This window comes from Delphinapterus leucas, chromosome 7, assembly GCF_059928025.1.
Source record: "Delphinapterus leucas isolate spDelLeu-1000000601 "Yukka" chromosome 7, BTC_Dleu_Yukka2, whole genome shotgun sequence".
NCBI lineage: Eukaryota > Metazoa > Chordata > Mammalia > Artiodactyla > Monodontidae > Delphinapterus > Delphinapterus leucas.
In genome coordinates, this window is record NC_143135.1 from 15,331,873 (window position 1) to 15,346,033 (window position 14,161).

Below are 14,161 nucleotides of genomic sequence, written 5' to 3' on the forward strand. Positions count from 1 at the left end.
CCTGTTTGGGTTGGGGCAAGGTGGCTGGTGGGCTGGAGCAAAGGGAGGCAGGCCTGGGTGAGGGAGGGGCAGAGGCTGCAAGAAAGCCTTCTGAACACAGGTGAGAAGCTATTGAAGCGCTTCCGAGAGGGCGCGAGGCGGCTAGCACAATCACATTACACAACAGATGTTTTCCCTAACAAAGTGCGTAAGTCGAACTTCAGTAAACTGACTTTTATTTTTAAGGCAGTAGGGACGAACGGGAATCTGAGCGTTAATCTGTCTGTAAATTGGATGAGGATCCTCTGATCCATCTGGCATTTTCACAGATCCGGCCGCCTCGAGTGAGGTACACCTGTTAGGTAGTAATACCAGAGGAGGACTGGCCTTCCATGTGTCAGAGTGTGGGCGGGCATCTCTGCTGGTCGAGGCTGTCTGTTCCCCCATAAGTCGCAGGGACACCTGATACTGCAAACGTGGCTTTCCCCATGGAGCTACCACACAGCCTGTTTCCTGGTGACCACGACTTTCCAGGCCGCCCTTCCCCATCTCCCCCTCATCCTCCACGCTTTAACTTGTCCTTACTTCCACGGGGAGGCCTTCGCTGCCCCCGCCCCCAGATGTAAGTGCCTTTCATGACTCCCCACTGGCACCCCTGGCTCCCCACTGGATTTGTCTCCATGCTGTCCGCAGTGCCCCCACCTAAGGGGCGTTACGGGTAGAGGTCTTGGTGCATAGCAAGGAAGGATGCGATCCCTAAGAAGCTATGACTAAGAATTCATCATTCATTCCCTCACTCATTCATTCTGCGTGTATGAACGTCTACGAACATCTATTCAGTCCCAGGCACTGAGCTACACACTGCAGGCTCCGTGGAGACTGAGACAGACAGGTCTCTGCCCTCATTCCACTGAGGGAAACAGATCATAAATAAAATAATTAGAATAATTCCAACATTCAATGAATACTTTTCAAGTGCCACCTTCAATCCTAAAAGATACATTTATGCATTTTGATCTTATTTTATCTTCATAAAACCTTATGAGGGTGATCATTTCGCAAAATATACAAATATTGGATAATTATGTTGTACACCTGAAACTAATATAATGTTTTATGTCAATTACACCTCAATTAAAAAAAAAAAACCTTATGAAGTGAAATGGTGGTACAGGGACTTCCCTGCTGGTCCAGTGGTTAAGAATCCACCTTCCAGTGCAGCAGACACAGGTTCAATCCCTGGTCGGGGAACTAAAATCCCGCACGCCGCAGGGCAACTAAGCCCCTGTGCTGCAACAAAAAGACCCTGCATGCCACAACGAAGATCCCGCATGCTGCAACCAAGATGCGACACAGCCAAATAAATAAATAATTATTTAAAAGAAATAAATAAAACGGTGGTACAGAGAAGTTAAGTATCTTGTCAAAGGCCAAACAGAGGCCATGGACTGTGGCTGAACTGGGACTTGAACCCGGGCCCTTATGTTCAGAACTCCTAACCCCCATGGCGTGTTGCCTCTCACACTTTCAATGCATGGGGATGAGGCGGTGTATCTGAAGCCTCGGCCTCCACAGCTGAGCCTCCAAACCCTCCTGGGCCCCTGTGAGATGGGCGCCAGAGCTGGGAGCCTTGTCTATTTCCTCCTAGGCCCCCTTCTCTTGCAGAGAAGTCCAGACGACCTGCCAGGGAAGAGGAACCCAACTTGCCGTCATCACAGTGACTTCCGGTGCTAAAGGTGAACCCAGGATAAAGAGCGAGAACAATTCATCTGGACCAGATATTTTCAGCCCGAGAGGAGATGGAGATGGCAGGCAACTCCAGAAAGACGAGTTGAGAAAAACGTAAATGGTGCCTTTCACGCAGGTCCTTTCAAATCATTACTTCTAGAAAACATCCTATCTGCAACTGGTTATAATTCCCATGCACCCATGTTTCTTAAGCCCACACTAACACCCAGCACCCTTCCAGACCTGTTGGGAGGGAAAAAATATGGAAAACAGCATCTGACAAATGTTAGCAGTGGACAAAGTGTGTCTGATGCAGACACTTACTCTTTTGATCTTAGAGCTAGGCCACGAGGTGGGTATAAATCCTCACTTTATTGATAAGAAAACTGAAATGTACAGAGATTAATTTTCTTGTTACTTACTAGTTGTATAGTTGTGTGACCTTGGGCAAATTACAATACCTAGCCTCTTGGGTTGGTTTTCTTGGCTGTTAAATGGAGCGATAACAGTACCCACCTGTTATGGATTGAATGGTGTGCCCCACGTATCCTAACACCTGGTATGTATGAATGTGACCTTATTTGAAAGCAGGCTCTTTGCAGATGTCATCAAGTTCAGATGAGGTCATTAGGCTCTAATCCAATGTGACTGGTGCCCTCATAAGAAGAGGAAAGCTGACCTGGTGCAGCTACAGGGAGAACGCCGTGTGATGACGGAGGAAGCGGCTGGAGTGATGTGCCCACGAGTCAAGAACACCAAGGATTGCCAATAGCCACCAGAAGCAAGGAAGGAAGAACCCTCCCCTAGAGCCCTGCTGACACCTGATTTTGGACTTTTAGCCTCCAGAACTGTGCGAGGATGAATGTCTGTGGTTAGAAGCCCTCAATTTATGGTACTTGTTACTGCAGCCCTAGGAAACCAACGCATCACCTCACCGCGCTCTTGAGCTGGTCCACAGCTCTGCCCCAGTGTTTCGGGGTGAGGGACTGCAGAAGCTGACGTCTGGGGGCAGAGTGAATGAGATGTGTTTTAGGGACCCCACGTGCCTGACTCACAGCCTAACCGGCCTGCCTCCCACCAGCACTTTTCAAAGAAGCCAGGAGCATCCTGGTGCAGCTACAGTGGGAGGCCACTCTCTCAGTGCCCCCAGGAACAAGCATCCACTATGCCAGGGGGCCATGGGCCACCTCCAAATCCCGTCTTGGGAAGCCATACTCTCTCAAAGACCCCTCCACCCTGGTGTCCAGCTCGCCAGTTATTCCTGTGAGGTCTTTTGCAGGGGACAGTAAATCCCCATTATTCAAGGCGTGCTTGTATTTTGGCTGAAGAAGTACCTCATTCCCCTGGGGGCTAAAAACTCAGACAAGATGAGTATCCTGGGCTGGCCCTGCTGGAGAGAGCCCTAAATGTCAGGCACCAGGTGGTGGCGGGCTGCCCCCCAGGAGGCTGAGGCACACTTGGCTAGCAAGAGTGCTGCAATCTGTCCTAGCCAGAGAGGCAGCCACCCGGGAGGGGGGCTGCTCTCGGCAGCACCCTCAGGCCCCGCGCCCACAGTGGTAATTAGCCGTGAAAAGACGGACCTAAATCCAAGGGCCGGGGCTCCAAATTCTTCTCCCATTTCAAATGGAAGCCATAGTAGTTCAACTATTATGAACTAGAGAGCCCAGCCCCAGGCCACCCAGGATGGGAGCCCAGAGCCTCTCCATCCAAGAGATGGGAGTGACAGGCGTGTGCGCAGGGGCGGGAGGGGGGGCACTTGGAGCCTCTCCTCGGGTGCTGGCCCCTTGCCAAAGGCATCTCTCGTTTCTTACTCAAGTGGGCGAGGAGCGATGTGTAAACATATTGATACCTACTAGGTGCCAGGCACTTGATCAGCTTTATAGCTTTCTACATTCTTCCCATTTTACAGAGGAAAAAACAGGCTCAGAGAGATAAACAAGTGTTAAAGTAGAGGTGTCAGGATTTGAAGCTAGGTCTGACCACCTTGCTGTTCTCAGAAAAACAGGGCTAGAAACCCTCATCAGGCCCCCTCTCTTTACCTGCCCAACCCCACAAGGAGTGAAAGGGGCCAGCAGGAGGCTGCATAGATGTGACAGGAAGCACAGGTAACCTTCTGTGTCATTTGGGGGACACCTCAAAGCTTGAATGCACAGCAGTTCCCAAAGTCGTGTATATGGAGCCGAAATTCCTATGGCTTTCACTATGAATATTTAAAACTAAGGCTTCTCATGTCCTTACACTACTCCCTCAGCTTCCAGATAGTTCCTGCAGCCTCCCCCCACCCACCGCCTTCTCTGCCCCTGGCCCTTCTCCCCCTGCCCCATGCACACACAGAAGATGAATACAGAAGCTCTTCCCCATTAGGGCATGGGAGGAGGAGACAGGAGCAGAAGTAGGTGCTGGAGGGTCCTGGAAGAAGTTCTAAGAGCAGTAAACTTCAATAAGGCAAAGGAGACCATGGGAGCTCTGGGGTGAAGGTCAAGGGTCTGGCTTAGTGCCCTTGCTGTGTGCTCACTGGCCAGCCCCTTGGCCTCTACAAGCCACCCCTCCTCCAGTGTATTATGGGCACTATATGATCTGTCCAGAGATCATTTCCATGGACATGGTCTGTAATCTCTAAAGAGCAATGCACATCAGGGATCATTAAGGAAAGGAAGCATCCATGTTTTAAGGACTATGCGCCAGGTCTATACTAGAAGCTTTAAATGCATCACCTCAATTAATCCTCAAAGTACTCTATCCAGGAAATATAAATGCAGGGAGTTAGTGCTCAGTAAACACCCAGCCTCCCTTGCAGCGGGTTTCAGGCCAGGTGACAAGTGCTCAGTAAATACCCAGCCTCCCTTGCAGCTGGTTTCAGGCCAGGTGACAAGTGCTCAGTAAATACCCAGCCTCCCTTGCAGCTGGTTTCGGGCCAGGTGACAGTTCTGACCAATGGACTGGAGCTGAAGTGATGTGTGTCACCTCCAGGGGACACAGTGGAGCGTTAGTGTGCCTTTTCCTTTTCCATTGCTCTCTTCGCCTTCTGCGGTAACCATGGATGCCACATCCTCCTGGAAGTGCAGCTGTGAAGATGGTGGAGTCACCATCCGCCTGCATCCCTGAGTAACTGTGTACAGCAGAGATCCATGTTAGACAAGTAACGTAAGTGAGAATTAAACCCACAAGGTTAAGCCACTGAGAGTCTGGGGTCATCTGCTGTGGCCGCTGGTATTACTTAGCTTAACACTCTCATTGTTGCTGTTATTCTGCTTTTCACAAATACGGAAACCAAGGCCACATAGCCAGAAACAAGATGCAAGTTCACATCTGTGACTCCAACACACATCCTCTTTCAATTACAACCTTTTGTTGCTGAATAAGATCATCCCCTTCCTGTAAGCAACCTTGTCCCAAAAAGCTCCTACCCCTCAGTGTCCCCAGGATGGCTGAGTAGCCAATGCAGGATGAGAAAAGAGAATCTCATAAAACACTCTGAGCCTGGGAAATGAGCAAAAGCCGGGGGGAGGGGGCCCAATCGCATCTCAGGGCAATCTTTTCTGGGGCTTTGGAGCTCACAGGAGGGTTCGATAGGAGAGGAAACGTCACAGAGTGGTTTCGAGCACAGAAGGGAGAATCAGACCAACCTAGGATCAAATTCCAGTCCTACCACTTGCTCCCTTGATTTTTCTGAGCCCTGCTTCCTAATCTGTAAAATGGGGACAATATCTGAACCGACTTTGAGGGTGGAGGTGAGATGAAGCATTGTCTAGCTCCCGGCCGATGGTGAGCACTCCTCAAATGTCTGCCACAGTAAAGATCGTCACTGGGACGGCTCAGAGAACAGCCTTTGCTGGAGGGAGATGAGGCCGAGGTGCAGTCAGAGGCTGCCCCGCCAGGATGGCTGACGCAGCCCAGACAGCAGACCTGGCCCAGCTCGCATCCCTGCAAGAGACCGAGGGGCAGAACACAGAGAGCGAAGCGGGGCCAGCCAGACACAGTGCGACGCAGCAGAGGAGCCAGATTATTTATTTTAAAGTCGAAAGTGTCTTCTAGGAGGATGGCCTTTTATTTGGGTGAATCTGGGAGTTATCAGCTTAAACTCATTATCTGTACATATGGTCTTTGTACTATAGTTAAGGGTGGGAAACAAAGGATGGAAGGGAAAGGATGGGCATACACTAGCTGATGAAATATCATCCCTCAAGTGCCAGTAACCAGGACATGTTCAGTGACATCACATTGGGCTTCCTGCCACAAGGATGGGGCTATCATGAGAATACTCACAAGATTTTAACTCTGGAGTCCCTCAGTGAGGCAGGGAAAGGAAGAAAAAAAAAAAGAAAAGCAATTTGTTTTATTCACCCTTGTCTTCCACATCAAAAGCAGACACACACACACACACACACACGCACACACACACTGTGCCCAAAAATATCAGAGCTGGAAAGGATCAACGTTGATCCCTCCCTCCCACTTCACAATAAGAGTATTAGTAATAATAATAATAATGACAATGATGACTGTGATTATTTGTTGAGCATTTACTACCTGCTGTGCACTGTGCTAAGTGTTTCACATGTTTTATCTCGTTGACATTTCACAACACTCTGATACAGTATAATTAGTCCCATTTCACAGATGAGGAAACTGAGGCACCAGAGGTTGAATGGCCTAAGGTCACACAGCTATTAAGTAGAAGAAAGCCGACATTCAAACCCAGGCAGCCTAACCACCTCACAATGCTGCGTCTAGAGAAATAGGGAAACTGAGGCTCAGAGAGGGGTGGTGAGTCACTCGAGGTCCCACAGCTCCATGTATAACAGAATTGGGGCTAGAACACAAGTCTCCTTACTCCTGGTCCAGTTGGTCCAGTGACCTTTCCACTCCATCCTGTTGCCAATCAGTATGTACACACACGCATAAGACTAGTGAACATGCTGTTGCTCAGCTCCAAGTTGTTCAGTTACTAATTAAACTAGCAGTCTTGGGTACAAACAAGGGGCAAGGGCTGGACCTTAAGGTAACAGGTGCTGAGATGAAAGAACTGCTTTGCCAGCTGCAAACACTGGGACAAATCTCCCTCTCCCTCTCTTTTTTTTTTTTTTTTTTTTTTTAGCGGTACGCGGGCCTCTCACTGCTGTGGCCTCTCCCGTTGCGGAGCACAGCCTCCGGACGCGCAGGCTCAGCGGCCATGGCTCACGGGCCCAGCCGCTCCGCGGCATGTGGGATCTTCCCGGACCGGGGCACGAACCCGTGTCCCCTGCATCGGCAGGCGGACTCTCAACCACTGCGCCACCAGGGAAGCCCTCCCTCTCTTTTTAATGAGTGTTACATTATCTGCACACAACCCCACCCCCCAGTCAGAGCACTGATGCGGGTCCAAGGTGGCAGCCCGTGCGGCAGGAGGAGCCCAGGCTGGCGGGTTACTTAGCAGCATCAGATTGCAAAAATACCCCATCAAGCGATCATCTCTGCTCTGGGGGACTAAAGTGCTGGTTTCCAAGGCCCCTCCCTCTGCTGTGTCCCAGCTGAGCTTGAACAAATGTTCCTGATTTTCCTTCTCAATGGCTGATGAAATAGACCAGAAGAGCCGCCCTCTGGAAAGAGGGGTCCCTAAGAGGGGCAGTCCAGCCATCACTCTTTGCTCGTAGCGGAAAAGAGGAGGGAGTAAAAGCTGCACAGGCCTCCAGAGAAAGGTAACATGCAAGCTTGTGGACAGAAATGGGGATCCCAGCAGGAACTGATCACCAACATCACCCTCTCCATCCCCAAACCGCAGTCTGATGGACGACAGGCACCTGGTTCACTTTGCCCTGTCAGGGCGGAGCGGGGCAAGATGGCCAGGAGCGGTGCCCCCCACTGCACAGAAGGCAGAGCAGGGCTGCCTAGCGCCCTAAAATGTTAGACTCTCCTGACTTTAAGTTTCAAGCCCCCGCCTCCTCAACCGCCACCCCGGCCCCAGACCATTAAAAAGTCACTAATTCAAGGAGCTGTTTCCAGGCTGACAAGGCAGTTTTTAAAGGAGGAGAGGGTACTTCCTGGATTAGCCCAAGGTGTCCTAAGTCCAACTCCAGATGAACTGATGCTCCTAGAAAGTGGCCTGGAACTTTCACTGATATACCTCCATTTCAGCCGCAGGCTGGGTAAAGATACGCCAAGGGTCTGCCATTTGAATGGATCTGGGGACCAGACGACCAGGAGACACAGTGCCCAAGACCTGAAATTTTGCTGAATCAGAGACCTTGGAGTTTGCCTGGAAGCAGTCTGAGTCCACACATGATACTCCACATCCAAACAGGGACGTCAGCAGTCCCAGGGGTCTCAATTCCCTCCCACCTTCGGGCAGGTTGGGTGTGAGTGAGGTGCAGGGAGCAGGGGTAGAACGCAGAGCCGCCAGCCCTCTGGGGGCCCCTTGCTCACTCCCAGTTTCCAAGGGCAGGGCTGTTCCAGGCAGGCTTCCCTCCACAGAAAAACTAGAGTCATTAAAAACAAAACAAAACAAAAAAACAAAACAACTCCTTTTGTTTTCTGGCCCCATGGAATGTCTTGAAGACAAATCCAGAGACAGCGGGCTTCTCCACCCTTTCCTCAGTCTCCTCCCTACTCATCTGTCCTCTTCTATTCAAAATAAAAACCATGCTGATCTTTCTTTGCAGCAACTTTGTCCTCGAGCAATTTGAGAGCATCCAACAAAAACATTTGCTACACTGAAAGCAAGAACCTCAACTCTCTTTCAGGGACCACCCTTTTCCATCACCTTTGCAGGGGACTCTGGGAACATGAGAGGGGGGAGGGGGGCTGCCCAATGAGCCCACACTGGCATCCACGAGAAAGATGAAAACTTCCGCCAGCCACTATGAGACCAATGCACGTTCTTAGATTTGCTCATTTGTACTCACTTGGGGTGCAGGGAAGAGGGAGGGAATTAGAGAGAAAGATGAGGCCACAGTGCTTCAGGGTCCCTCCAATGTCGAACAGCCCACACATGACAAAGATGATGCTCTTCATAGATGCCAGCAGCCGTCTGGCTCCCTGAGGCCTTGGCACAGACCCACAGACTCAACACACAGGGGCCCTGAGGTCCCACAAGGGGACACGTGGCAGGTTTCCACCAATAATTGTGAAATGACCACATGAATGTGGCCTGTAGACTCCAGACCCCAAGAGGAAATGAAATTTACCACTTGAAACTGGACTGCTAAAGTCTTTAAGGGCCCCCATCAACCCCACCCTGTGCCTCCCAGTTTATTTGTGCCCAGAGAGGGGATTCACCCCCAAGACCCTCAACCCACCCACACCAGAAAGGGATCTGGCCAGATCCAGGGAACAAAGGTACAACCTTTACCAAAAGGGTGCATTCAGCGGTTTGGGTTTCAGACCCCAAAGAAACCTCAGAAAGTTAATACTCCCATACACTTACTCCACAACAATTCGCTGTTAATGTAAAGTTCCCCTCCTTTTTGTTTTTCTGGGGGTGAATTTTTTATTCACCCATACATCCTGCCAGCTCCCCCAAGAAAAACCAGCTCCTGAGAGCCAAGCTTTCCAATACACAGCGCAGTTATAACTGGGGGCATCCCAGCCTCACACTCCGACCCTCTGCCCCATTGCGGTTGCGGTGGGGGTGCTCCTCAGGGCTGGCCCCTCGTGTGTTGGGGGTTGGTCTGCGGTTGTCGGTCCTGGATTTCGGTGCATTTGTCTCGCAGGAACCAGAACTCGCCTTCCTGTGGGTGAAACGGCCAGGGAAGGGCGCCCCCTCGCGGGAGCGAACTCACCTCAATCCAGCCGGGACTCAAAGCCGGCGCGAACCCACCCGTGCCCTCCAACCCTTCAAGCGGACTCCCGCTGCGCCCCCTAAATCTGGACGTGCTCGAGCCTCGGATCCAACGAGCACCCAACGGAGTCTCTGCTTCCCCAAACCGCACACACCGAGTACGGAATAAAGGGGGCCCCGAAGGAAAGCGTGGCGCCCCCGCCCCGCCCCGCTTCCAGGGACTCCGAAGGCGACCCGCCCTCAGTGGCCCTGCTGGGCCCGGCAATCCTCACGGCCCGGATCCTCGCTCCTAATCCTTAGTCCCTACCTGCCCCCCTACAGAGTGGCATGGCGCGCACCGCCTCCCTCAGGACGCAGCCCTCGCCAAGACCCCGACTTGTAACCACACCTGCCACCCCCGCCATTCTGCTGCCCCCCCCTCACCCCCAACCACCCGCCCAGAGCGCCAAGCAGCGCTGCACCTGTCCCGGGGGAAGCCTCTGGCCCTCGGCGGATTCGGGGCAGGGATGGGGGCGAGCACGTCTCCCCCCGCCCCTTCCCCAGCCTAGCCGAAGTAGAACTTGAACATCCTGGGATCCCCCCCATTCCACCCCCACCCCCGCCGTGCCCAACAGTCGCCCGGGGGGAGGCGGGAAGCGCGCTTGGGCCCCTAAGTCCCCCGGGGCGCGGCGGCGGGCGCACGGAGGGCACTGAGGTGCGGAACCCCTACCTTCCAGCGGCAGTGGCCGGATCCCGCGCCAACTCCAGTCGGCGGCCGCGGGGGAAACTTTCCCCGGGCGGAGAAGCGCACTCGCAACTTCCTAGGCACCGGCTGCCTTCCCGGCGGTGGCGGCGGCGGCGCGTCCGGGGACCGGCTGGCGAGAGGCGGCGGCGGCGCTCGCTCGGGGCTCGGGGCTGGGGCTCGGGCTCGGGCGGCCTCGCGCGGCTCCGCGGTGGATCACTAGGCGCTGCGTCCGCCCCGCAGCCTGGAGCCCCCGAGACGCCGGCGGCAGCTGCAGCCGCCCGCCCGCCGGCCCCACCTCCCCGCCACGGCTCCGTCCCTCCCTCCCTCTCCCCCGAGCTCCCTCCCTCCCCAAACCTCCTCCCCTTCAGTCTCCAGTCGCCGCCGCCGCCGCCGCCGCTGCCGCCGCTGCCTTGGCGGCCGACGTGAAGGCACGTCTCCTCCGGCGAGCTGCCCCACTTGCCCCCTCCCGGGCTTGGTCCAGCATCCAGGCCTCGCTCCGGGGGCCCCTGGGGCCACCCTCTGCCCTTCTCCCCTTCTGTCACCCCTGCCCTCCTCCCCACTCTGCTCACAGGCCCTCGCTTCGTCTGAATTCAGGAGATCCGTAGGGGGAGTGGGGAGCTGGGCGCGCTAGACCGGAGTATTTATTCCAGGGAAACTTCCACGCTGCCCCCCGACCTCCGTGGCCGGACCGCAGGGCTGCGGGCTGGGATGATCCCCCATCCGGACCTCGCTCCTCATCTTCCCGCTGCCCTGGAAGGACCTGTTGAAAGCCAGGGTGATTCACCCTCCCTGGGCTGCTTTTGACCGATGCTGTTAATAGAGGAGACTGGAGGGGTTGCAGCAAGAGGTTGGGGACGTGGGGGTGCCCACCCCAGACCAGATGCAAACGACTTGATTGCAAGAGGCCAGACCTGTGTCTCCATCTCAGGGCTTACCTTTTCATCTTTGTACCACTGCCTGAGCCACAGGCCCCCTCCCCAGCCACTGACACATGACTTCACCAAGACATTTAACCTCTGAACCTCTTCTGTGAAGTAGCTACCCACCGCCTGCCCCAGACAAAATGGGCAAGCAAGCAGATCAAAGCAGACAGCCCAAGTGAAAGTGCTCTCTAACCCCCCAGAGGAGAGGGGCTCAGACTGCCCACTCCTTGTACCTGGGCAACAATTTTTTGAGTCCCAGCTCTGAAGATTCCACACCCAGTGCCTGCCTGCCAGGACATTCAAACACACAAGCTCTGCAGGAGGGCCCTTTGTCAACTGATTTGCACTAGGGGGTGAGTGACTGATAGGAGTTGAACCTACTCCAGCCTTGGACAGGAATGTTGGTGACGTCAGGCCACAGGGCAGCATTTGCAGGGGCAGGAAGTCACTGCCTTTCCTTGCCCACATTCCAGGAAAAGGATACATCCTTCTAAGGACTTGGAAGATGTCAGGTCCTTTCAACTATTTCACTGAGTAAATTGAGGAGGGCCTAATACAGTAGAGGTGTGGCTGGAAGAACAAAACCTGGATCCACAGTTTTCAAATGGACCCAGAGTGAGCAATCCTTAACCCAAGGGAAGAAAAATCTCTACTAATGCAATTTCTGTAAAACAAGGACAAGGAAAACTTGAAAGGGCTTCAGGCTCCACATTCACCCCTTCAGCTGCCAAAACAGTGTTGGGGGAGAGGCTGACCATTTGCCCTGAGAAACCTCACAGGCTCTTCGTTTCTGGAATGCTGTTGGAAGAGGCCGTCTGTGTGCGCCTCCTTGGATGCAAGGCACCACATAAATTTAAAGAGGAAAAAAGCATTGAACCTACCATGAGGGTGCTGGGGCCCAGGAGGTGGAGGCCAGGGGCAGCGGGAGGGATGGATGGAGTTTCTGGGGATCCACAGGATTGGCAGAAGCAGGCGGGAGGAAGTGGGAGAAAGGAACACATGGAGGTGAGGACAGGGCAGGCCATTTGGACAGTCAGACACCCAGCTGGGAGGAGAGCTCTAGTTCCAAGTCAGAGTTTCCCAGACCTCAGCAGTTCTCTGCCTCCGTTGAGAATCTGGCCCTATCTGCACACCAGGTAGAACCATTTGCTTAATCGCTTTCTTTAAATCAACTCTTGGGTTTTTTATTTGCTTGTTTTATCTTTTTTTTTTAAGTAAATGTGCGTGTTTTACAAAGAAATGTTACAGCATTACCATAAATGGAAAATGGGCATCACATTACTATAAATAGAAGGTAACCATAAAAATGAATACAATGCAAATAAAACGGTGTTATTAAATTCTAGCAATATATATTTAACCACAGTAAAAAAAAAAGAAAACTCCAACACAATACTGCTGCTTAGGGAAAGTGTGAAGCCAGAGGCCCCACTGTCTCTGGAAAAGGGAGATTAACAGGGATAGAAAGGTGTTAAGGACACAGCAACAATAAACCAAGACTCCAAGTTGTGATCAAAAGGGCTGAGAGTTGGAAAGGGATGCCCACCCTTCCTTCCCAGGAGGCCTGTCAGGGTACTGAAGACCCCTTATATCTCCTTCACTATCTCTACTGCCCCACAATCAGGAAACACAATTCTGAATATATTAGCTAAGAAGTACTTTCTGGCCAAAGTCAGGAACCCTAAGAGTTTAGTCCTGGATGAGAGAAGGTGATCCGGGTTACAGAGAGCCGGCCTCCCTCCTGCTCACAGGATGGCCTTGGTGAAGTCCTGCCTTGTCTGGCCTCAGTGTGGCCACCTGCACCACAAGGGCCCAGGGCAAATGGCTTCTAGAATCCTTTTTGGTATCCTTTGATAAAAGCAAGAAAGGAACCAAATTTGTGGCTTGTTGGGAAACAGAGAGGGAGAAGGCTTTACTGAGGAGAGAGGCCGGAAAAGGGAGAAAATGTTGGGAGTGGGGAGGGATGAGGGTCAGCAGTCCCCAGGAGGGAGTGAAGGTGGTGTTAAGACCACTGCTGACCAATTGGAGTCTAGGTGGTCATGAACCCAGAAGTGGCCTGGCCCAGAAGGTTCTAGATTCCCCATTTGCCCACCCTGGAAGGAATCTTGTGGAGAATTCACTGTAATCCAACCACTTCATCTTACAGATGGGGAAATTGAGGAAGAACCACAGACTATCGTCTCCTACTCGTGGTCAGAGAGCTGGGCATTGAACCAGGCCTCCTGACTCCGAGGCCAGGGCCCTTTCTACTCCCCTGGTGTTTGGGGGTCTAGTAGAAATAGTTCTTCTGAAAATATTCACCTCTTCTCCAAGGGGGCTCTTAGACTTCATTTTTCTCCGTCATCTGGGAAAAAAAAATGTTGAATTGGTGTGAAAGCCCCAAACTCACCTGAGTGTGACCAGGTGGGCAACCCAGGTATTGTGCTCCAGCCACTGGCACAGGACACCTAGGGTGAGCAGCCACACATTGGTACCTTGGGGGCACTAATGCAGAGCAAAGAGCTCCAAACCACGAGTCCACAGACCGAAGTTCCAGTCCTGGCCATCTTGACAATTCTCTTCCCTCTCCAGGCCTCAGTGTTCCCATCGGTAAAATGAGTGAGATGTGTGGGCGGGATCAGTGGGTTTCAAGTCAGCCTGGCAGTTCCCACTCCTAGGTACCTAACGATCGTGGAAGAGGGAGGGAAACTTCCCTCCCAGCTTTAGCCAGAAGCAGGTTCCCTTTTCATCTGTTTTGTACGCTGGTGTCTCACATAAGATTTCAAGGAGAAAGTGTCCTTCACTTAAAAAGAATTCGAAATCACTAGATTTGCTTCTAACATTTATAAATTTATGGCTAATCAGACTGTAAGCCTCTCAAGTACTGGGGCCCTGCCTTGTCCATCTCCAGGGCCTTTGCACCTGGCAGAGCCAGCGCTCAGGGGATGTTGGGTGCCACTTCCTAACTGTGCCACCTTGAACTGTCCACTTAAAAACTCTCTGAGCCTCAGTGAATTGATGCGTTTCTAGATGGGAATTGTAAACGCACCTCTGGCATGGGGTGGCTGTGAG

The 14,161-nt window shown here is 52.7% G+C and overlaps 1 protein-coding gene across 1 annotated transcript in view; it reads right to left on the minus strand.

Moving 5' to 3' along the window:
• TSPAN18 (tetraspanin 18) overlaps nucleotides 1–10,529 on the minus strand; it is a 182,209-nt gene extending 171,680 nt beyond the window's left edge. Inside the window, exon 1 of the mRNA XM_022592188.3 lies at nucleotides 10,173–10,529. The gene's annotated coding sequence lies outside the window, so the exon portion shown is untranslated. The remainder of the gene's footprint in view (nucleotides 1–10,172) is intronic.
• Between the last annotated feature and the right edge of the window lie 3,632 nt (nucleotides 10,530–14,161).